The sequence below is a fragment of the Mustela nivalis genome (genome assembly GCF_964662115.1).
Source record: "Mustela nivalis genome assembly, chromosome: X".
Lineage (NCBI taxonomy): Eukaryota > Metazoa > Chordata > Mammalia > Carnivora > Mustelidae > Mustela > Mustela nivalis.
In genome coordinates, this window is record NC_139040.1 from 82,179,399 (window position 1) to 82,202,459 (window position 23,061).

A 23,061-nucleotide genomic window follows, 5' to 3' on the forward strand; every position below is an offset into this window, starting at 1 on the left:
ATATTTTCACATGGTGTAACAAGTGCTCGGAGATCCGAGTGTAGCAAGCTATGGGAGCACTGAAGAAGGCAATAAAATCACACCAATATATTTGATGACTGTGACTATATATAAATTTGTATTTTCTAGATTTTTTATAGTCATGGAATCACACAGTATATACTATTCATTGCCTGGCTTTTCTTTTCTCAGCATCATTACTTTGAGAAACTCCAATTGTTAATAGTTCATTTTGATGTTGAAGAGAAATCTAATGAATAGATCATAATTTGTCCTTGCTCTCTTGATGTACATTGATGAACATTTCCAGTTTTCAATTCTTAAAAATAAAGCTGCTATGATATTCATATAAAAGTCCTTGTATGAACATAGGGTTTGTTCCTCTTGGTTAAATGCCTAGAAGTAAAATGGCTATTTGTGCAACTGCAACATATTTTGCATTTAAAAAAATTTTCAAACTATTTTTCAAAGTGGTGGTATCATGATATATGCCAACAACAGTTTAGATTTTTTGTTGCTTCTCAATCTAGCTCAGACGAAGTACAATTAGCCTTTATAATTTTAGCCGTTCTAATAGATATGTAAGCATGTCTCATTATGATTTTAATTTGTATTTCTTTAATGTCTAAATGTTGAGAAATTTGTCATGTGCTTATAAGCCATCCATATCCTTTTGGTGACATGTCTCTTCAATAATTTTCTTCACATGTAAAATTATATACTCTGTTTGATTATTAGTAAGGTTTTTTATTTTTATTCATATTTTAACAATCAGAGTTGATGTCCATTATCACATATATAATTTGCAAAGCCCTTCTCCATCTTTACGGTTTCTCAATGGAGCTTTGATAGTTGTGTCTTTCAAGAAATATGCTACTTCTTTCCTGGTACACGGAGGTATGACTAGAACATTATCAATGTTGACCTTTACAAAGAAATTCATGGCTTAAGATATATGTAGTCTTCGGTTGTTGGGAGTGTTCTGTAATATCAAGCATATCTAGTTAGTTGATAATTTTGTTCAAGTCTTACATATCTTACTAATTTGATGACCGTTTGTCTATATAATCTTAAAGGTGTTGAAATTTTTTTCCATTTCTCTTCTAAGGTAGAAGTTATGATTTTTGTTCTTAGTTTTTCCCTATATATCCCCAAATCTGTTCTTAAGTATTAAAAGTCAAGAATTATTTTACTCCCTGATGAATTCATCATTTTACTCTTCTGTAATTTTGACTTGATTTTTATGTCTGATAATGAAATTTGCTTTAAAATCACTTTTCATTATCTTGATATAATCAACAAAGTTATAGAGTGATTAGTGTTAATATAGCATAGTTTTTCTTTTAATTTATAAAGCACTTCTATATTTAATCCTGAAATAAAAACAGCTTTTTAACTCTGGAAGCATCTTTCTAAATTATCTTTTTTTTTTTTTAATGAAGCAGTAGCAATTTTTGTTAAGGGACATAAACTGAAAGATCCTAAGAGTGGAGCACGCTCCCTGCCCTACTCATCCCCTCCTCTGTCCGTAGCAGCCAGGCTTCCATCTCTCTGTACAGGGAGCGGGTGACACTTGTATTGCCACCGGCTGCTGTGCCTGCCAGGGGCGGCTCTCCTCCTTCGCAACCGTTTCCAGACCAGAAGTGCAATGGCTCCTGCTCTTCTTCCTGGGCAGCCTGCTGCACCTTCCATAGACATGCTCCTGGGGAGCGCAGTGAAAGACGTGTCCCTTTCCTTAAGGCTCTTTCCACAGGTGCAACGGCGCTTCTCTCTCAGGCAGAGGGGTGCTAGGGCAAGGAGGATTTCGCTCCATGCGGGTCTCTTCCACAATGCTGCGGAGACTAGCTCAGGCATTCAGCTGCAGCATCCTAACATCCGATGCTGATTTCCCAATGAATGCTGTGCTTTCCCAGAGGAGATGCCTGGGCAAAGAGGCTTTCGCTGTATGCGGGTTTCTCCACCCGTGAGACTGGGCTCAGGCGAGCAGCAGAAGAGCCCGCAGAACTGACTCTGATTTCCCAGCGACTGCTATGCTTTCGGAAATGTTTTCAACTTGGCGCGAACCGAGCTTTGCTGCTGCTTCCTCAGCAAGACTTCGGTCATTTGCTCTGTCGCGGCAGGGAGGAAGAGCCACGGGAGAGCTGGTGTCTCTTGGGCCTTGCTTTCACGGGATCCAAGTTCGCGCCCTGGGTTTACCTTGTTAAGCCGAACTAAGCAGACACAGTCACAACCCTTCAGCAGCGTGCATGGCCTAGCATGGCACTCTATGCCTATTACCATCTCCTGGGTTAGGCAAGGCTTTGCCTTTTGCTCTGGCGCTCAGGCAGACTCGGGATCTAGGCCAGTGCCTTCACCACAGGAGAGAGGAGGAGACAGGATCCCTGCACACGGCCCGTCCACTGGGATGGGGAAATGTGGGGGACAGTCTCCACTCCTTCCCCGGCACACAACCTGCCAGCCACATCGCTGCCACATCTTGGTGGAAGATGGCATCAGACTGCCCGATTCTCCATGGGGTTGTTTCTGCGAGTTCCGGGTATGGCACCTGGTGGCAAGCCCAAGTCTGGCCTTGGACCGGTGACCAAGGAGATGCTGTGCCCTTGGGACCAAAGGCACAGGAAAGGCCTACCTTCTGCCCAGACTGCTTCCTCAGAGGGGAGCACGCACCCCTGCCCTAGTCGTCCCCTCATGTCAACTTGGCAGGAGCTTCAATCTCTCCGCACAGGGAGCCTGGGACACTTGTCTTGCCACAGTCCTGCTGTTCGTGCCACGGCAGGCTATCCTGCTTCCGGAGCGTTTCCCGACCCCAAGGCCAACGGCTCTTTCTCTTCTCCGGTGGTGGCGTGCTCTGCCTTCCACACACTTGCTCCTGGGGAGAGCGGTGACGGACGTGTGCAACCACGCTTCTCTCTCAGGCAGAAGGGATGCTAGGGCAAAGAGTATTTCGCTCCATGCGGGTATCTTCTACCGCATCCCCAAACCCAACTCAGATTTTCCAAAGAAAGCTGTGCTTTCCCAGGGCAGATGAGAAGGCAAAGAGGCTTTCGCTGTATGCGTGTTTCTCCCACCGCGTGACTGCGCTCAGGTTCACATTGCTAGGCCGAAATAAGCAGACAGAGTCACAACCCTTTAGCAGCGTGCGTGGCCTAGCATGGCACTCTATGCCTATTACCATCTCCTGCGGTAGGTCAGGCTTTGTCTTTTGCTTTGGCGCTCAGGCAGACTCGGGGTCTAGGCCAGTGCCTTCACCACAGGCGAGAGGAGGCGACAGGATCACTGCACATGGCCCGTGCACTGGGATGGGGAACTGTGGGGGCTGTCTCCACTCTTTCCCCTTCACACCCCCTGCCACCCACATCGCTGCCACATCTTGTTGGAAGACGGCATCTGACTGCCCGTTTCTCCATGGGGTTGTTTCTGCGAGTTCCGTGTATGGCACCTGGTGGCAAGCCCTAGTCTGCCCTTGGAAAAGGTGGCCAAGGAGGTGCTGTCCACTTGGGACCAGAGGCACAGGACAGGACTGCCTTCTGCCCAGACTCCTTCCTCAGAGTGTAGCACGCGCCTCTGCCGTAGTCGTCCCCTCATGTCTCCTTAGCAGCCAGGCTTCCATCTCTCTGCACAGGGAGCGGGTGACACTTGTCTTGCCACCGGCCTGCTGTTCTTGCCGCGGCACGCTATCCTGCTTCCCGAGTGTTTCCCGACCCCAAGGCCAACAGCTCCTTCTCTTCTCCGGGGGCGGCGTGCTGCACCTTCCCCACACATGCATCTGGGGAGCGCAATGACAGACGTGTGCAACCACGCATCTCTCTCAGGCAGAAGGGATGCTAGGGCAAAGAGTATTTCGATCCATGCGGGTATCTTCCACCGTGCTGCGGAGACTACCTCAGGCAAGCAGCAGCAGCATCCCCACACCCAACTCAGATTTCCCAACGAATGCTGTGCTTTCCCAGGGCATAAGACAAGGGAAAGAGGCTTTCACTGTATGCCGGTTTCTCCCACTGCGAGACCGGGCTCAGGCAAGCAGCAGCAACCCGCAGAACATTTCTCAGCGAATGTTGTGCTTTCGCAGAGGCTTTGGCTTGGAGCGAACAGCACTTCGCCGCTGCTTCCTCAGCAAGGTTTCAGTCTCGTCAGGGAAGAAGAGCTGCGGGAGAGCTGGTGCCTCTTGGGCCTTGCTTTCCCGGCCTCCACGTTGGCGTCTGGGGTTCACCCTGCCAGGCTGAACGAAGCAGACACAGCCACAAACCTGCAGTAGCGTGGGGACCATGGATGGCACCCTATTCACACTACATTTCCCAGGGTAGGCATTGCTCGGCCTTTTACTCTGGAGTTCAGGCGGACTCCCGGACTAGGCCAGTGCTTTCCCACAGAAAAGGAGAAGTGACAGGATCCCTGCACACCGCCCGTGCACTGAATAGGGAGCTTTGGGGGACTGTCCCCACTCCTTCCCCTTAAGCCTCGTGCCTCCTCCAAGCTTCCCCATCCTGGAGGAAGATGGCATCGCACTCACCGTTATTTCAGGGAGCTGTTTCTGCGAGTTCAGCATAGGCGCCTGGTGGCTAGCGCATGTCTGCCCCAGGGACAGGTGGCCAAGGAGCTCCTCTCTCCTTGCGCCTAGAGGCTCAGGACAGGCATGCTTTCTGCCCAGACTCCTTCCTAAGCGTTGAGCACGCGCCCTGCCCTACTCATCCCCTCCTCTCTCCGTAGCAGCCAGTCTTCCGTCTCTCTGTACAGGGAGCGGGTGACACTTGTATTGCCACCGGCCGCTGTGCCTGCCAGGGCCGGCTCTCCTGCTTCGCAACCGTTTCCAGACCAGAAGGCCTACGGCTCCTGCTCTTCTTCCTGGGCAGCGTGCTACACCATCCATAGACATGCTCCTGGGGAGCGTAGAGAAAGAGGTGTCCCTGTCCTTAAGGCTCTTTCCACAGGCGCAACCACGCTTCTCTCTCAGGCAGAGGGGTGCTAGGGCAAGGAGGATTTCGCTCCATGCGGGAATCTTCCACAATGTTGCGGAGAATAGCTCAGGCATTCAGCTGCAGCATCCCAACATCCGATGCTGATTTCCCAACGAATGCTGTGATTTTCCAGAAGAGATGTCTGGGCAAAGAGGCTTTCGCTGTATGCGGGTTTCTCCACCCGCGAAACCGGGCTCAGGCAAGCAGCAGAAGAGTCCGCAGAACCGACTCTGATTTCCCAGAGACTGCTATGCTTTTGCAGAGGTTTTCAGCTTGGCGCGAACCGAGCTTCGCTGCTGATTCCCCAGCAAGGATTTGGTCATTAGTTCTGTCGCGGCAGGGAAGAAGAGCCGCGGGAGAACTGGTGCCTCCTGGGCCTTGCTTTCACGGGCTCCAAGTTCGATCCCAGGGTTCATATTGCTAGGCCGAAATAAGCAGACACAGTCACAACCCTTCAGAAGCGTGCATGGCCTAGCATGGCACGCTATGCCTATTACCATCTCCTGGGGTAGGTAAGGCTTTGTCTTTTGCTTTGCGCTCAGGCAGACTCGGGGTCTACGCCAGTGCCTTCACCACAGGAGAGAGGAGGCTACAGGATCCCTGCATACGTCCCGTGCACTGGGTTGGGGAAATTGGGGGACAATCTCCACTCCTTCCCCGGCACACCCCCTGCCACCCATATCGCTGCCACATCTTGCTGGAAGACGGCATCTGACTGCCCGTTTCTCCATGGGGTTGTTTCTGCGAGTTCCGGGTATGGCACCTGGTGGCAAGCCCAAGTCTGTCCTTGGGACTGATGGCCAAGGAGATGCTGTCCCCTTGGACTAGAGGCACAAGACAGGCCTGCTTTCTACCCAGACTCCTTCCTCAGAGGGGAGCACACACTACTGCCTTAGTCTTCCCCTCATGCCAACTTGGCAGGTGCTTCCATCTCTCCGCAGAGGGAGTGGGTGACACTTGTCTTGCCACCGGCCTGCTGTTCGTGCCGCGGCACGCCATCCTGCTTCCCGAGCGTTTCCCGACCCCAAGGCCAACAGCTCCTTCTCTTCTACGGGGGCGGCGTGCTGCACCTTCCCCACACATGCATCTGGGGAGCGCGATGACCGACGTGTGCAACCACGCATCTCTCTCAGGCAGAAGGGATGCTAGGGCAAAGAGTATTTCGATCCATGCGGGTATCTTCTACCGTGCTGCGGAGACGAGCTCAGGCAAGCAGCAGCAGCATCCCCACACCCAACGCAGATTTCCCAACGAATGCTGTGCTTTCCCAGGGCAGATGAGAAGGCAAAGAGGCTTTCGCTGTATGCGTGTTTCTCCCACCGCGTGACTGGGCTCAGGCAATCAGCAGCAACCCGCAGAACATTTCTCAGCGAATGCTGTGCTTTCGCAGATGCTTTGGCTTGGAGCGAACAGGAATTCGCCGCTGCTTCCTCAGCAAGGCTTCAGTCGCTTCAGGGATAAAAACCTGCGGGAGAGCTGGTGCCTCTTGGGCCTTGCTTTCCCAGGCTCTGTGTTCGCGTCCTGGGTTCACCATGCCAGGCCGAAATAAATAGACACAGCCACAACCCTGCAGTAGCGTGCGGAGCCTAAGAAGGCACCCTATGTACACTACCAATTCCCAGTGTAGGCATCGCTTGGCCTTTTACTCTGGCGCTCAGGTGGACTTGCAGACTAGGCCAGTGCTTTCCCACAGGAAAGGAGAAGTGACAGGATCCCTGCACACCGCCCGTGCACTGAATAGGGAGCTTTGTGGGACAGTCTCCACCCCTTCCCCTTAAACCCCGTGCCTCCTCCAAGCTTCCACATCCTGGAGGAAGACTTCATCTGACTTCCCGTTATTTCGGGGAGCTGTTTCTGCGAGTTCAGCGTAGGCGCCTGGTGGCTAGCGCATGTCTGCCCCAGGGACAGGTGGCCAAGGAGCTGCTGTCTCCTTGGTCCCAGAGGCTCAGGACTGGCATGCTTTCTGCCCAGACTCCTTCCTAAGAGTGGATCAAGAGCCCTGCCCTACTCATCCCCTCCTCTCTCCGTAGCAGCCAGGATTCCCTCTCAATGCACACAGAGCGGGTGGCACTTGTATTGCCACCGGCCGCTGTGCCTGCCAGGGCTGGCTCTCCTGCTTCCCAACCATTTCCAGACCAGAAGGCCAACGGCTCCTGCTCTTCTCCCTGGGCAGCGTACTGCACCTTCCACACTCATGCTCCTGAGGAGAGCAGTGAAAGACGTGTCCCTTTCCTTATGGCTCTTCCCACAGACCCAATCGCGCTTCTATCTCAGGCAGAGGGGTTGCTCTGGCAAAGAGGATTTCCCTCCATGCGGGTATCTTCCACCATGCTGCGGAGACTCGCTCAGGCATTCAGCTGCAGCATCACACACATCCGCTTCTGATTTCCCAACGAATGCTGTGCTTTCGCATAGGAGATGCCCGGGCAAAGAGGCTTTCGTTGTATGCGGGTTGTTCCACCCGCGAGACTGGGCACAGGCAAGCAGCAGAAGAGCCCGCAGAACCGATTCTGATTTCCCAGCGACTGCTATGCTTTCCAACACTATGTTGACTATTGTGAGTCTTTGCCTCTCCATATCAACATTTAAATAAATTTGTTAATATTAAAAAAAAACTCTTGCTGGAATGCATTAATTGTATAGATAAACTTGGAAACCAGTGACATCTTGAGCTTAGCAGTAGATAGACCATGGACATCAGTTGTCACAGTGGTGCCTCTGGCAGAACCTATTGCAAATCCCTAGGCAAAATGAGACCTCAAGCATCTGAGAGAATGTCTAAGAAGTACTTGATACATACCTTGGGTATGGTTTATTGAAGTGTCCACCTGTCTGAAAGCTGGGGAATCTAGATAAGGGAGGGAAAATTAGTTATGATAAAACATATCAACAAACATCAATAAATTTTGTAAAACTAATTGTCATGGCTCATATACAATATGACCAACAAAAGGACCATCAAAAGGAAAGAATCCGTTATGTTTATTGTGAAATTTTTTATTCTAAATAAAGCAATGAGAGGTGAAGACACAATGAGAAAATTACCATTTTATAAATGGTAAACTTCTTACAAAATGGAATAGGTTTTATATTCTAAGTAGTATATTGAAAAGTAAAACATTGGGGAACCTGGGTGGCTCAGTTGTTTGGGCTGCTGCCTTTGGCTCGGGTCATGATCTCAGGGTCCTGGGATCGAGCCCTGCATGGGTTTCTCTGCTCCGCAGGAAGCCTGCTTCTCTCTCTCTCTCTCTGCCTGCCTCTCTGCCTACTTCTGATCTCTGTCTGTCAAATAAATAAATAAAATCTTTAAAAAAAAGAAAGAAAAGTAAAACATTAAGAAATAAAATTTTAATTTAAAAAAATTATGTAATTTTTTAAAAAGCTTAAAAATAGCAGAACCATTTTTCTTATAACTGGAAAATACATTGTATATATATCTATGAAAAATACTTGTCGGGTACCTGGGTGGCTCAGTGGGTTAAGCCGCTGCCTTCAGCTCAGGTCATGATCTCAGGGTCCTGGGAGCCCCACATCAGGCTCTCTGCTCATGGGGGAGCCTGCTACCTCCTCTCTATCTCTGCCTGCCTCTCTGCCTACTTGTAATCTCTCTCTGTCAAATAAATAAATAAAATCTTTAAAAAAAAATATCTTGTCATGGGGGCGCCTGGGTGGCTCAGTGGGTTAAAGCCTCTGCCTTCGGCTCAAGTCAGGATCCCAGGTTCCTTGGATCCAGTCCCACATCGGGCCCTCAGCTCAGAAGGGAGCGTGCTTCCTCCTCTCTCTCTGCCTGACCCTGCCTACTTCTGATCTCTGTCAAATAAATAAATAAAATCTTTTATAAAAAATTTTTTTTAAAATAACTTGTCATGTCTGGAATCAGGAGCATATGGAAAAAAATAATATCTGAGGACAATACTTCTGCCATGTTTTGTGCCTTGTTAATATTTTTAAACAGTCAGCCAACTTTTAGTTTATTGAAATACCTGCTAAGATACAAGCAGTGCCTTTTGGAGCCCTATGACTATAAAAATTAATTGCAAATATTCAAAATGTTTACTATGGTGTTACTATTTAGGGCCACCACCAAGCATGTTTCAGAAGTAAGCATAACTGTTATTCTTCTGTAAGGCAAAAGGGCATGTTTTCAGGAGTTCCATCTGCTGTACTAGGAGGTAAATCAAGTAATGATTTTTGTCTGTAAAATAATTCACTTTTCAATCTAACATTCCTCATTCCACATTATAATAATAAAAACTAGGAGGAGACTAAAATAAACAACTACAACTACAACAACCAGCTTTTCCTTCAGTGGAAAAGTAAATAGAACCTTATGGGTAGCCTGAAATTTTTTAAAAATATTTTTAAGATAAGCGTTTTTGTTAGAAAACCATATATTTTATATTACTAAGAAATAACAGGCAAAGTTTTATTAACTTCTAAAAAGTCTAGTTACTTCTATTTATCTATTAACTCATCTCTTTATGAAGTAGAACATGATCACACCTATTGTATCTACCCAAGTTTGTATGCTTTGGTTATTTTATGTTTGCTATTTCCTTGCTTAATTTTTACAATATTTGATACATAATAGTATCTTTAAGTCCATCTATGGTTTCACAGAATTTGTTTGAACTTCATCAAAATGTGCCATACTTTTTGCACTGTCCTTGTTTTACTTCTCTATTAACTTTCCAAGATTTATTCAATTTAGAGTGTGTAGCTATCAGTTATTTTCATTCCTCCGTAATGCTATGTTTACAAATTTGTATTTATCTGTACTTTTAAAAATATCTTAATTATATACCATTTCTCATCTCACGTAACACTCACGTTACTTCTACACTTATCAGATATTATGTAACTGAAAACCACAACTAGGCAACAATATAGCACCATTTTTCAAAATTAAATGGCTTACCAGAAATCTTTAATTCTATCCTTTATTTGTATTAGATGACCCTTTACTCTGGTATTTGGCATTGTTCATATGGAGGAAAGCTTATAAGTTGATATTCCATAAATAGAAGGATTTATTATTATTGATTAATTATTTTCATTTAGAATGCATAGAATATGGTTGATTTAATATTTCTTTCTTACTCTCTGCCTGGAACAGAGTGCTATCTATGTAATAGCTACTAAAATATTAAGTTAATTACCTGGACTTTAAACTTCATATGAATAGGAATAACATACAGAACTCTTCTCAGATTGGGACACCTGCGTGGCTCAGTCAGTTAAACGCATGAGCCTTTAGCTCAGGTCATGATCTTAGGGTCCTGGGACTCAGTTCTGCCACAGATTCCCTGCTTAGCTGGGAGTTTGCGTCTCCCTCACTCTGCTGCTCCCCCTGCTTGTGCTCTCTCTCACTCACAAATAAATAAAATAAAAAAATGAATTCTTCTCAGATAGCTAATATACAATATCGTCTTTTTATTCATCAAATATAAAGTGCCATATAATAATGAAATTCAGACTACTTCAAATTCATTTTTTAACCAGTAAGAAAGTACTGGGAACAAGCCAAAAATGTCTTTAATGAATTAAAGAAATAGATTGATTTTCAATATCTTAATGTTTCTAAAATAAATTGCAAGATTATTATACTAGATATCAGTGTAAATATTCATTATTCAATGATATTCTAAAAATAAACCTGAGAAAACTACTTGACACATATGATGACAATAACAAGTTTGACAAAAGTCAGTTTCGGTAAAACTTACAACACCTACCACCTGAAACTCTTGTTCTATAATTTCATTATTTTAATTTACAAAAATACAAAAGTAATATATCAGAGTAAGTATATTGATAGCTTTGAAGGTATGCTCTGGTTGTGCACTGTATACTATTTAAATGGGATTCAAATATGTGATGCTTATGGTGTGACTCTATTAAAATTCAACAAGTTCAGAAGCATACGAGGAATAGAATAAAGACAAAAGATGACCCTTCCTTATCCTAAAGATAGACAATGGTATATATGTGCTAGTTGGGGAGAGAATCCAGTCAGTAGATGGAGGATGTGGTAGTGAAAAAAAAAGACACAACGTTTTGGTTGACCGTGAAATTGTGTGTTAACAGCTTTGAATAAAATCCAAAAAATATTTTCAATTCATTGAAGATTATTTAGGAAAAACGTGAAAAATACAACTTGATAGGGATTCCAATAAAAGATTCATAAGCAATACAAGTTTCAGAATTTTTGTATATTTTCCCTAAAAAGCCATTTGATTTAAATTAAAAAGAATTCTATTTACCTGTCACTTAAATAAGAGGAAATTATTTGGTTTTGTAAGAAGTCAATAAAATAAATGAACATATCTCTAGAAAACAGATATGCACACTAAGTTAAAAATAATAGTGCTTAAGCTGTTCAGCAAACATTTGTAAAATTCCTTGCCATCAGCTAGCTCTGGAGTTCTGCTAGGTGAGTAAGGCCATGTATGTTACTGCTCAGAGTACTGATGCAAAGCAATTGTCCCCTTCATCTCCATTTTTTGCCATTGATATGTCATGCTATGTTGTTTAGAGATACATAAATGGCCCTACATGAAGGCCTTGTTTTGTGTGTATATGGGTGACTGTGATTTAACTTTCAAATCAGATGGCTCCTGATTTACAATGATTCAACTTATGATATATTTGGCAATGATGTGAAAGTGAAAGTGATTCAGTAGAAACTGTACTTTGAATTTTGAATTTGGGTCTTTATAAAAAGGGCCAGTGACATGTGGTATGGTGCCGTCTTGTGATGCTGGGCAGGGGCAGTGAGCCACAGCTCCCAGTCAGCTAGAAGATTACAGGGGTGAACACCTGATATTCTTACAACCATTCTATATATAACCATTCTTCTTTTTTTAGTGTAATATTTAATAAATTGCATGTGATATTTGATACTTTGTTATAAAATAGGCTTTGTTTAAGATGATTTTGCCTAAATGCAGGCAAATGTAAGTTTAAATAAGCTTAAGGTAAGCTATGATATTTGATAGTTTAGGGGTATTAAATGCATTTTCAGTTTTTTATGTGTGTCTCTGGACATAGCCCCCCTGTAAGCTGAAGAACATCTCTATATGTATATGTAGCCTTGGTATGGTTTACATATTATTGGCATGAAACATCTAGAACAGTACGTGTGCCATATAATTATCTACAACATCAAACAAGTTTCTTGAAAACTTGTGCCAAAGGGGTTATGTCTTTAAGGATTCTTATTTCAGAAAGGTTCTCTCAAATGAAAGATTGTTCAGAAGTTAAGTGAAAATCTGACCAAACTCAACATTTTTCCATTTTCCCTAGTGAGCAAAGATAGCTAAAATCTATCTGCCATTTTCAACACTGTACTCAACGACTGTAATTCTAATTTAAGAACAGATTATTTATATCAAAACCACATGTTGGCCTAATTTACACAATATTCATAAATCTCACTCAGAGCCTTGGACCCTTTTATTTGTTGAGTCTATATGATACTACGGACATTCATCTTTTCTGACCTCATAGCTTCATGTATGTCTATACTTTTAAAAATACATGCATCAGTTCTATTGTAAAATGTTTGGGTTATAAAATGTGCTATGCTATCAAAATGGTACTAAGAACATACAAATGACCTGGTGTAATGAACTGGACCAGATTGCCAGATATCACATTTCATACCAGAAAGATTCAGTGTTAAGTTTTAAAATGGCCAGCTATACTTCGACTGAATTAAAACTCATTTAACTTCTTTCTTTGTGTACAGTATTATACATTAGTCAGTACTATAGTAAATAAGTACTTTGGACAGATGTAAATATGCTGTAATAAAAAATGTTTTTCTTCTTTCTTTTAGTCCTTTTTACTTGTAAGACTATCCACAAATACTATGCCTCCCCCAAAATGATTTGCAATCCAAATTTTTATCTAAATGAATTTATAGCACAGAAAAAAATATATATATATACACTTACAGTAGACATGTTCAAAAATAGTTACACAACAGCTGGGCCCTAAATGTAAGCAGTATACTTGTTTTGTTTTGTTTTGTTTTGTTTAAAAAAAAAGAGAGGTTATGTGAAATATTGGAATTTTATTTCGAGGCCTAGTATTTCAAGACAGTTAACTACACTTATGGTGTCAACAGCCTCTTGTTGGCAGTATGATTTTATTGGCTCCATGGAATAACAGCAAGAATTTACTATTGTTTCTTTCTTTTATGACACACACAGAAAAACAAATTGACACATTTGCTCAAGACCGACCAGAATCATTTTAACCTATCAAAATTGATGGGAGGCCTTCACTGCCAAAGTCACTGCTGGGTTTTCACAATTCATTGCAGACAATCTGCTACTCCCATTATGATAAAGGAGAGAAGAGTCATAATCAGGGAAGAAATCTAGATTAAAATACTTGTAATTATCATTGAATTATTTAGCCTGCTATAGGATTATTATTATTAGTGTCATTTGATAATTTTCTCTCATTTTATTAAACACAACTGTGAGTAATTACCCTACCTAATATTTCTCTGTATTGGCTGACAAGCTAGCAAACATTCATGAAAATATCCATTAGCCACACATATAAAATGCTGCATTATGATGCTGTTGAATCAGAACATACCACTACCTGATCCTGTAGCTCTTTGAGGATTTGCAAATCAATTAATTCTATGTTTATTGGATTCTTCCCATACAATTAGAAAATTTATAATAGAGTCCATGAACATTATTAGTTTTACCATTTTAAACCAGCAATCACACTTTGATTTTTACAACAAAACCAGAAATATAAACACACACATTTGGATCAGTTTTCTGTTAGTCTGTCTGGACTTCAAAATCCTATTCCTCAAGATAATGCACACCAAAGTTCTGGATTAAACAAGAAATTAGATGGCACCTGAACACTTGGTTTAATATTCTCCAAAGGACTATGCAACTTATTTCTTACATTATGACATTGCTTTACATAGATCCACACTTTTATAATGTTAGTATTTTTAATAATCAATAAAGTCAATTAATCATGATTAAAAATCAAACATAAAAATTTCTACTTTTTGCTTTTGCCCCCTCCATTTAGAACTTATTTATAGCCTGATAATTCAAAGGTCCCTATGTTTATGAAAATCTGGACAGAAATAGCTCTAAGATCCCATTTAGAACTTGATATTAATCTAAGTCTTTTGGCTCCATTTATCCTGAGAGCAAAGAGTAGGACAAAGGATTTGAGTACTGTTAGTTTATCTGGGAGATTATCCAAGGTAGAAAAGAATGGGAAAGTGATACAGTGAAGAAGCAACTTTGTCAAAGAGGTACATTGTTGATATAATTGTTGTGGATAGAAAATGAAGGCTTGCTTTTACTGAAAGGTTCTGAGAAACTGCTTTACGTTGTCCTCATGAAGACCTGAAAACTGACAATTTTATCTATGGTTCTTATTTCCACTTCACTGAGAGCTGTCCTCAGAGGACATTAACTCTCCTACACTTTTGGGTTGTGTTGGACACATTCTAAAATGAGAGAGAGAACATGAGATGCTATCAGTGTTAAGTAACTGCAATTCCCATGGAACTATCCACCACAGGTTTGGCTATAATCAGGTGTTGGGCCTTGATATCAGAGGGATTTGAGGCAGTATCATTTTAGGTTAATCATTATATCTGAAATTTCCAAAAACTTCAACTGATGAAACTTTGATTATAAATCTATAAATATAACAATAAATCTACAGTATTCAAATTATTTTCATAGAAATACACAGACAAAGCATCAATTGATTAATATTTAAATGTTACAAAATACTGAACTGAAAGAATTTGGTCATATAACAACGTGTAAGAAGTAGAACTTAGGTCTAAGTTAGAACTCAGGATGCATTGGAGAATCAGTTAAGAAATTGAATGGAGGGACGCCTGGGTGGCTCAGTGGGTTAAGCCACTGTCTTCGGCTCAGGTCATGATCCTAGGGTCCTGGGATCGAGCCCCAAATCGGGCTTTCTCTCTGCCTGCCTCTCTGCCTGCTTGTCCTCTCTCTCTGTCAAATAAAAAATTAAAATCTTTTAAAAAAGTGATTGAATGGATGTCTGACTATCTTATAGGTTTGCTAAAAATCAGTGACTTTGTGTTCACGTGTGGCTATGTAGGAATTTTTAAATCTCTCTAAGAAGTTATTAAATTTGATTATATAATGGCAGTAAAGGATGGGAAAAGCAAAGTACAAACCCCATAAAGACAAAGGCACTGAGTATGAGAAAAGAGTAATAGATAAGAAGAATCAATGCATTTGAGGAAAGTGGGAATTGAAATACACAATGATTGTTGACTTTTTTAGATGGAGAAAAAAAACTAGCTTGCAAGAAGGAAATAACAGAAGACATGTTGTGATGTGAGACAGAATCCCAGAAAAGGCAGTAACGTGGAATGAAGGAGTAGGGAGAGCATATCAGGTAATTTGGATAGGAAGGAGTTAGGAGGCAATTGCTTGATAAATTTTATATGGCCCACTTAAATGCACAGATTTCTCTTCTTTAATTTATATGGAGAACAGGGTGTCCTTTCTCTTCACTTTCAGAGCACCAGAGGTGTACTCTTTCAGACTGAAAACCTGAAAAGCTCAGGACTCAGTTGCTTAAGCACAGCTGAGAGGACATATTTCAATTAAGATTTACATTTTGCTGTATGTAGTAGACTTTCAAAAGTGGTTTAACCATATTTTTTCATTTAACAAGAAGACTACAGAGAGTGTTTTCTGGTGTTGGTTCAGAGTCTTCAGAAAGTCAAGTGAACTATCTTAGAGTTTTCATGGCTTTTTATTCACAGTTGCAAAAATTGCTGTTGGAGTTCTCACTGTTAAGCCCACATTTCTGGCAGAAAGATAGAGGTAAAAGAGCATGATAGCTTGTACGACTGATACTTTGTCATATGCTTACAATATAACTAGAAAAGAGACAATAAAATATTTGATGTTGTTTTAAGTTTCCTTGTTGTCAATCCCTCAGTGCTTTCTGATATTAAAGGAAAAAGTAGATGGATATTGACCTGGCAACTATCAACACCTGTCAGTCTCTCTTGGATAACCAATTTCTCTATAATCTCTTCTTCCCAGTAAAAAAAAATAAAATATGTTCATAACCTACACTGTGCCATCTCAAGTTACTGCACCAAGATAAAATTACAATGATTTTCAGTTGTTCCAAATGGACAGAATACCCTTCCTAATGATATCATGTCTTATAAGATAGATAATTGGCTTGCTACCAATATACCCAGATGTGACTGTGGAGAGACAGGAAAAAAAATAATATTTATTTATTCCTTGGGTTGACCCTGTTTTCACACATTACTATTAGAAAAGGTTGGTTTGGGACATTGGCATGAATTTACTTAATTGGTCTGTATGTAATTGGGTAGGAGGAAATTTGTAATTTCTACAAAAATTATTAGAAATCTATCTTATTCTCTTTTGTTAATTTTTACATGTTTAAAAAGCCAACGTTTTTGTCTAGCAGATAAGATCTTAAATCCTAACAAAACTCAATTTTTTTCTTTTTTTTTTTAAGTTTGAGAGCCTCATCTTCTCCCATGCTGCTTTAAATACAACTCCAAAAAAAGGAGCTAAGTGGGGCAGTAAAACAGACTTTTTATTTTATTTTATTTATCTGATTTTTAATTAAAAAATTAAAGATTGTATTTATTTATTTGAAAGAGAGAGCATGAGTGGGGCAGGGGGAGGTAGCTGCAAAGAGAGACTGAGAAGTATACTCCCTAATGAGCAGGAAGCCCGATATGGAGCTCGATCCCAGGATCCTGACGGAGATCATGACCAGAGACAAAGGCATATATATACATGTGCAAAAGCCCTTTCCTTCTGGGAAACAATACTTTACAAGAGATGTTTGAAAAAGTACTGTGGAATCAACTTTAATTGGAGAAACAAAAATTTAATTGACTTTTATAAAGCTACAGGGATCCAAATGATGGGAATCCCAGCCCGTTTAGGTTGTGGACCACAGAGTATTCTTCTCTGTAATATTTTATTTTCTTCCATGTCTACTAACTCCAGTCCAAGTTCACTGATCTCTTTTTAGATAGTGCACCCGTTTCTCCATGGGGTTGTTTCTGCGAGTTGCAGGTATGGCACCTGATGGCAAGCCCAAGTCTGCCCTTGGGACAGGTGGCCAAGGAGATGCTTTCCCCTTGGGACCAGAGGCACAGGACAGGCCTGCTTTCTGCCCAGACTCCTTCTTCAGAGTGGAGAACGTGCCTCTGCCCTAGTCATCCCCTCATGTCTCCTTAGCAGCCAGGCTTCCATCTCTCAGCACAGGGAGCGGGTGACACTTGTCTTGCCACCAGCCTGCTGTTCGTGCCACGTCAGGCTATCCTGCTTCCCGAGCGTTTCCCGACCCCAAGGCCAACGGCTCCTTCTCTTCTCTGGGGGCGGCGTGCTGCGACTTCCCCACACTTGGCTTCTCTCTCAGGCAGAGGGGATGTAGGGCAAAGAGTATTTCGCTCCATGCGGGTATCTTCCACCAAGCCATGGAGACTAGCTCAGGCAAGCAGCAGCAGCATCCCCAAACCCAACTCAGATTTCCCAAGGAACGCTGTGCTTTCCCAGGGGAGATGCCCAGGGAAAGAGGCTTCCACGGTATGCGGGTTTCTCCCACCGCGAGTCTGGGATCAGGCAAGCAGCAGCAGCCCGCAGAACATTTCTCAGCGAATGCTGTGCTTTCGCAGAGGCTTTGGCTTGGACCTAACAGCACTTCGGTGCTGCTTCCTCAGCAAGGCTTCAGTCGTGTCAGGGAAGAAGAGCTGCGGGAGAGCTGGTGCCTCTTGGGCCTTGCTTTCCTGGGCTCCATGTTCGCATCCTGGGTTCACCCTGCCAGACCGAACTAAGCAGACACAGCCAAAACCCTGCAGTAGCGTGCGTAGCCTAGGATGGCACTCTATGCACACTACCATCTCCCAGTGTAGGCAACGCTTGGCCTTTTACTCTGGCTCTCAGGCGGACTCCCGGACTAGGCCAATGCTTTGCCCACAGGAAAAGAGAGGTGACAGGATCCCTGCACACCGCCCGTGCACTGAATAGGGAGCTTTGTGGGACTTCCCCACTTCTTCCCCTTAAACCCCGTACCTCCTCCAAGCTTCCACATCCTGGAGGAAGAGGGCATCTGACTCCCCGTTATTACAGGGAGCTCTTTCTGCGAGTTCAGCGTAGGCACCTGGTGGCTAGCGCATGTCTGCCCCAGGGACAGGTGGCCAAGGAGCTGCTGTCTCCTTGGGCCCAGAGGCTCAGGACAGGCATGCTTTCTGCCCAGACTCCTTCCTAAGAGTGGAGCACGCGCCCTGCCCTACTCATCCCCTCCTGTCTCCTTAGCAACCAGGCTTCTGTATCTCTGCACTGGGAGCGGGTTACACTTGTATTGCTACCGGCCGCTGTGCCTGCCAGGGCCGGCTCTCTTACTTCGCAAACGTTTCCAGACCAGAAAGCCAACGGCTCCTGCTCTTCTCCCCGGGCAGCGCGCTCCCCAGGAGCAAGTGTGGCAAAGGTGCAGCAGGCCCCCCCCAGAGAAGAGAAGGAGTCATTTACCTTGGGGTCAGGAAACGCTCGGGAAGCAGGAGAGCCTGCCTTGGCAGGAACAGCAGGCCCATGGCAAAACAAATGTCACCCGCTCCCTGTGCGGAGCGACGAAGCCTGGCTGCTAAGGAGACATGAGGGGACGACTAGGGCAGGGACGCGTGCTCCACTCTGAGGAAGGAGTCTGGGCAGAAGGCAGGCCTGTCCTGTGCGTCTGGTCCCAAGGGCACAGCATCTCCTTGGACAACTGTCCGTAGGGCAGACTTGGGCTTGCTACCAGACACCTTACCCTGAACTCGCAGAAACAGCTCCCTCGATAAATGGGCAGTCAGATGCCATCTTCCTCCAAGATGTGTCAGCCTTGTCGGTGGCTGGGGGTGTGCCGGGAAAGGAGTGGCAACAATCCCCGAATGCTCCTCATTTAGTAACGGGCGGTGTTCAGGGATCCTGTCGCCTCTCCTCTCCTGTGTGGAAGGCACTGACCTAGTCTGCGAGTCCTCCTGAGGTCCACTGCCAAAGGCCAAGCGTTGCTTACACCGGGAGAAGGTAGTGTGCATAGAGTCCCATGCTAGGCCATGCACGTTGCTGCAGGGTTGTGACTGTGTCTGCTTAGTTCGGCTAGGCAAGTTGAACCCCGGGCGAGAACTTGGAGCCCGGGAAAGCAAGGCCCAAAAGGAACCAGCTCTCCCGGGGCTCTGTTTCCCTGCCGCAACAGAGCGAACGACGAAAGCCTTGCTGAGGAAGCAGCAGCGAAGTGCATTTCGCGCCAAGCTGAAAAACTCTGGAAAGCATAGCAGTCGCTGGGAAATCAGAATCGGTTATGCGGGCTCTTCTGCTGCTTGCCTGTGCCCAGGCTCGCGGGTGGAACAACCCGCATACAGCGAAAGCCTCTTTGCCTGGGCAACTCCTATGCGAAAGCACAGCATTCGTTGGGAAATCAGAATCGGATGTGTGTGATGCTGCAGCTGAATGCCTGAGCGAGTCTCCGCAGCATGGTGGAAGATACCCGCATGGAGCGAAATCCTCTTTGCCAGAGCGTCCCCTCTGCCTGAGATAGAAGCGACGTTGGGTCTGTGGGAAGAGCCATAAGGAAAGGGACACGTCTTTCACTGCTCTCCCCAGGAGCATGAGTGATGAAGGTGCAGTACGCTGCCCAGGGAGAAGAGCAGGAGCCGTTGGCCTTCTGGTCTGGAAATGGTTGGGAAGCAGGAGAGCCAGCCCTGGCAGGCACAGCGGCCGGTGGCAATACAAGTGTCACCCGCTCTGTGTGCATTGAGAGGGAAACCTGGCTGCTACGGAGAGAGGAGGGGATGAGTAGGGCAGGGCTCTTGCTCCACTCTTAGGAAGGAGTCTGGGCAGAAAGCATGCCAGTCCTGAGCCTCTGGGACCAAGGAGACAGCAGCTCCCTGGCCACCTGTCCCTGGGGCAGACAGGCGCAGGCCACCAGGCGCCTACGCTGAACTCGCAGAAACAGCTCCCCGAAATAACGGGAAGTCAGATGAAGTCTTCCTCCAGGATGTGGAAGCTTGGAGGAGGCACGGGGTTTAAGGGGAAGGGGTGGAGACAGTCCCACAAAGCTCCCTATTCAGTGCACGGGTGGTGTGCAGGGATCTTGTCACCTCTCCTTTCCTGTGGGAAAGCACTGGCCTAGTCTGCGAGTCCGCCTGAGCGCCAGAGTAAAAGGCCAAGCGATGCCTACACTGGGAAATGGTAGTGTGCATAGGGTGCCATCCTCGGCTCCGCACGCTACTGCAGGGTTGTGGCTGTGTCTACTTATTTCGGCTGGCAGTGTGAACCCAGGTCGCGAACACAGAGCCTGGGAAAGCAAGGCCCAAGTAGGCACCAGCTCTCCCGCAGTTTTTCATCCCTGACGCAACTGAAGCCTTGCTGAGGAAGCAGTGGCGAATTGCTGTTCGCTCCAAGCCAAAGCATCTGCGAAAGCACAGCATTCGCTGAGAAATGTTCTGCGGGTTGCTGCTGATTGCCTGAGCCCAGTCACGCGGTGGGAGAAACACGCATACAGCGAAAGCCTCTTTGCCTTCTCATCTGCCCTGGGAAAGCACAGCATTCCTTGGGAAATCTGAGTTGGGTTTGGGGATACGGTGGAAGATACCCGCATGGAGCGAAATACTCTTTGTCCTAGCATCCCTTCTGCCTGAGAGAGAAACGTGGTTGCAAACGTCCGTCACCGCTCTCCCCAGGAGCAAGTGTGTGGAAGGCACAGCACGCCACCACCGGAGAAGAGAAAGAGCCGTTGGCCTTGAGGTCGGGAAACGCTCGGGAAGCCGGATAGCCTGCCGTGGCACGAACAGCAGGCCGGTGGCAAGACAAGTGTCCCAGGCTCCCTGTGCGGAGAGGTGGAATCTCCTGCCATGTTGACATGAGGGGACGACTAGGGCAGGGGTGCATACTACCCTCTGAGGAAGCAGTCTGCGCAGAAGGCAGGCCTTTCCGTTGCCTTTGGTCCCAAGGGCACAGCATCTCCTTGGTCACCTGTCCAAGGCCTGACTTGGAGAGGTGACAGGATCACTGCACACCGCCCGTGCACTGAATAGGGACCTTTGGGGCACTGTCCAACCCCTTCCCCTTAAACCCCGTGCCTCCTCCAAGCTTCCACATCCTGGAGGAAGATGGCATTGCACTCCCCGTTATTTCAGGGAGCTGTTTCTGCGAGTTCAGCGTAGGCGCCTGGTGGCTAGCGCAATTCTGCCCCAGGGACAGGAGGCCAAGGAGCTCCTCTCTCCTTGCGCCCAGAGTCTCAGGACAGGCATGCTTTCTGCCCCGACTCCTTCCTAAGTGTTGAGCACGCGCTCTGCCCTACTCATTCCCTCCTCTCTCCGTAGCAGCCAGGCTTCCATCTCTCTGTACAGGGAGCAGGTGACACTTGTATTGCCATCGGCTGCTGTGCCTGCCAGGGCCTACTCTCCAGCTTCGCAACCGTTTCCAGACCAGAAGGCCAATGGCTCCTGCTCTTCTTCCTGGGCAGCGTGCTGCACCTTCCATAGACATGCTCCTGGGGAGCGCAGTGAAAGACGTGTCCCTTTCCTTAAGGCTCTTTCCACAGGCGCAAACGCGCTTCTCTCTCAGGCAGAGGGGTGCTAGGGCAAAGAGGATTTCGCTCCATGCGGGTGTCTTCCACAATGCTGCGGAGACTAGCTCAGGCATTCAGCTGCAGCATCCCAACATCCGATGCTGATTTCCCAACGAATGCTGTGCTTTCCCAGAAGAGATGCTTGGGCAAAGAGGCTTTAGCTGTATGCGGGTTTCTCCACCCGCGAGACTGGGCTCAGGCAAGCAGCAGAAGAGCCCGCAGAACCGATTCTGATTTCCCAGCGACTGCTATGCTTTCGCAGAGGTTTTCAGTTTGGCGCGAACCGAGCTTCGCTGCTGCTTCCTCAGCAAGGCTTTGGTCATTTGCTCTATCGCGGCAGGGAAGAAGAGCGTCGGGAGGGGTGGTGCCTCTTGGGCATTGCGTTCACGGGATCCAAGTTCGCGCCCTGGGTTTACTTTGTTAAGCCGAACTAAGCAGACACAGTCACAACCCTTTAGCAGCGTGCGTGGCCTAGCATAGCACTCTATGCCTATTACTATTTCCTGGGATAGGCAAGGCTTTGCCTTTTGCTCCGGCGCTCAGGCAGACTCGGGGTCTAGGCCAGTGCCTTCACCACAGGAGAGAGGAGGCGACAGGATCCCTGCATACGACCCGTGCACTGGGTTGGGGAAATGTGGGGGACAGTCTCCACTCCTTCCCCGGCACACCCCCTGCCACCCACATCGCTGCCACATCTTGGTGGAAGACGGCATCTGACTGCCCGATTCTCCATGGGGTTTTTTCTGCGAGTTCCGGGTATGGCACCTGGTGGCAAGCCCAAGTCTGGCCTTGGACAAGTGACCAAGGAAATGCTGTGCCCTTGGGACCAAAGGCACAGGAAAGGCCTGCGTTCTGCCCAGACCGCTTCCTCAGAGGGGATCACGCACCCCTGCCCTAGTCGTCCCCTCATGTCTACTTGGCAGGAGATTTCACCTCTCCGCACAGGGAGCCTGGGACACTTGTCTTGCCACCGGCCTGCTGTTCGTGCCACGGCAGGCTATCCGGCTTCCCGAACGTTTCCCGACCCCAAGGCCAACGGCTCTTTCTCTTCTCCGGTGGTGGCGTGCTGTGCCTTCCACACACTTGCTCCTGGGGAGAGAGGTGACGGACGTGTGCAACCACGCTTCTCTCTCAGGCAGAAGGGATGCTAGGGCAAAGAGTATTTCGCTCCATGCGGGTATCTTCCACCGCATCCCCAAACCCAACTCAGATTTCCCAACGAATGCTGTGCTTTCCCAGGGCAGATGAGAAGGCAAAGAGGCTTTCACTGTATGCGTGTTTCTCCCACCGCGTGACTGGGCTCAGGCAATCAGCAGCAACCCGCAGAACATTTCTCAGTGAATGCTGTGCTTTCGCAGATGCTTTGGCTTGGAGCGAACAGGAATTCGCCACTGCTTCCTCAGCAAGGCTTCAGTCGCGTCAGGGATGAAAAGCTGCGGAAGAGCTG

The 23,061-nt window shown here is 46.1% G+C and overlaps 1 long non-coding RNA gene across 1 annotated transcript in view; it reads right to left on the minus strand.

Moving 5' to 3' along the window:
* LOC309856289 overlaps positions 1-23,061 on the minus strand; it is a 1,167,323-nt gene that overhangs the window by 295,443 nt on the left and 848,819 nt on the right. The window lies entirely within an intron of this gene.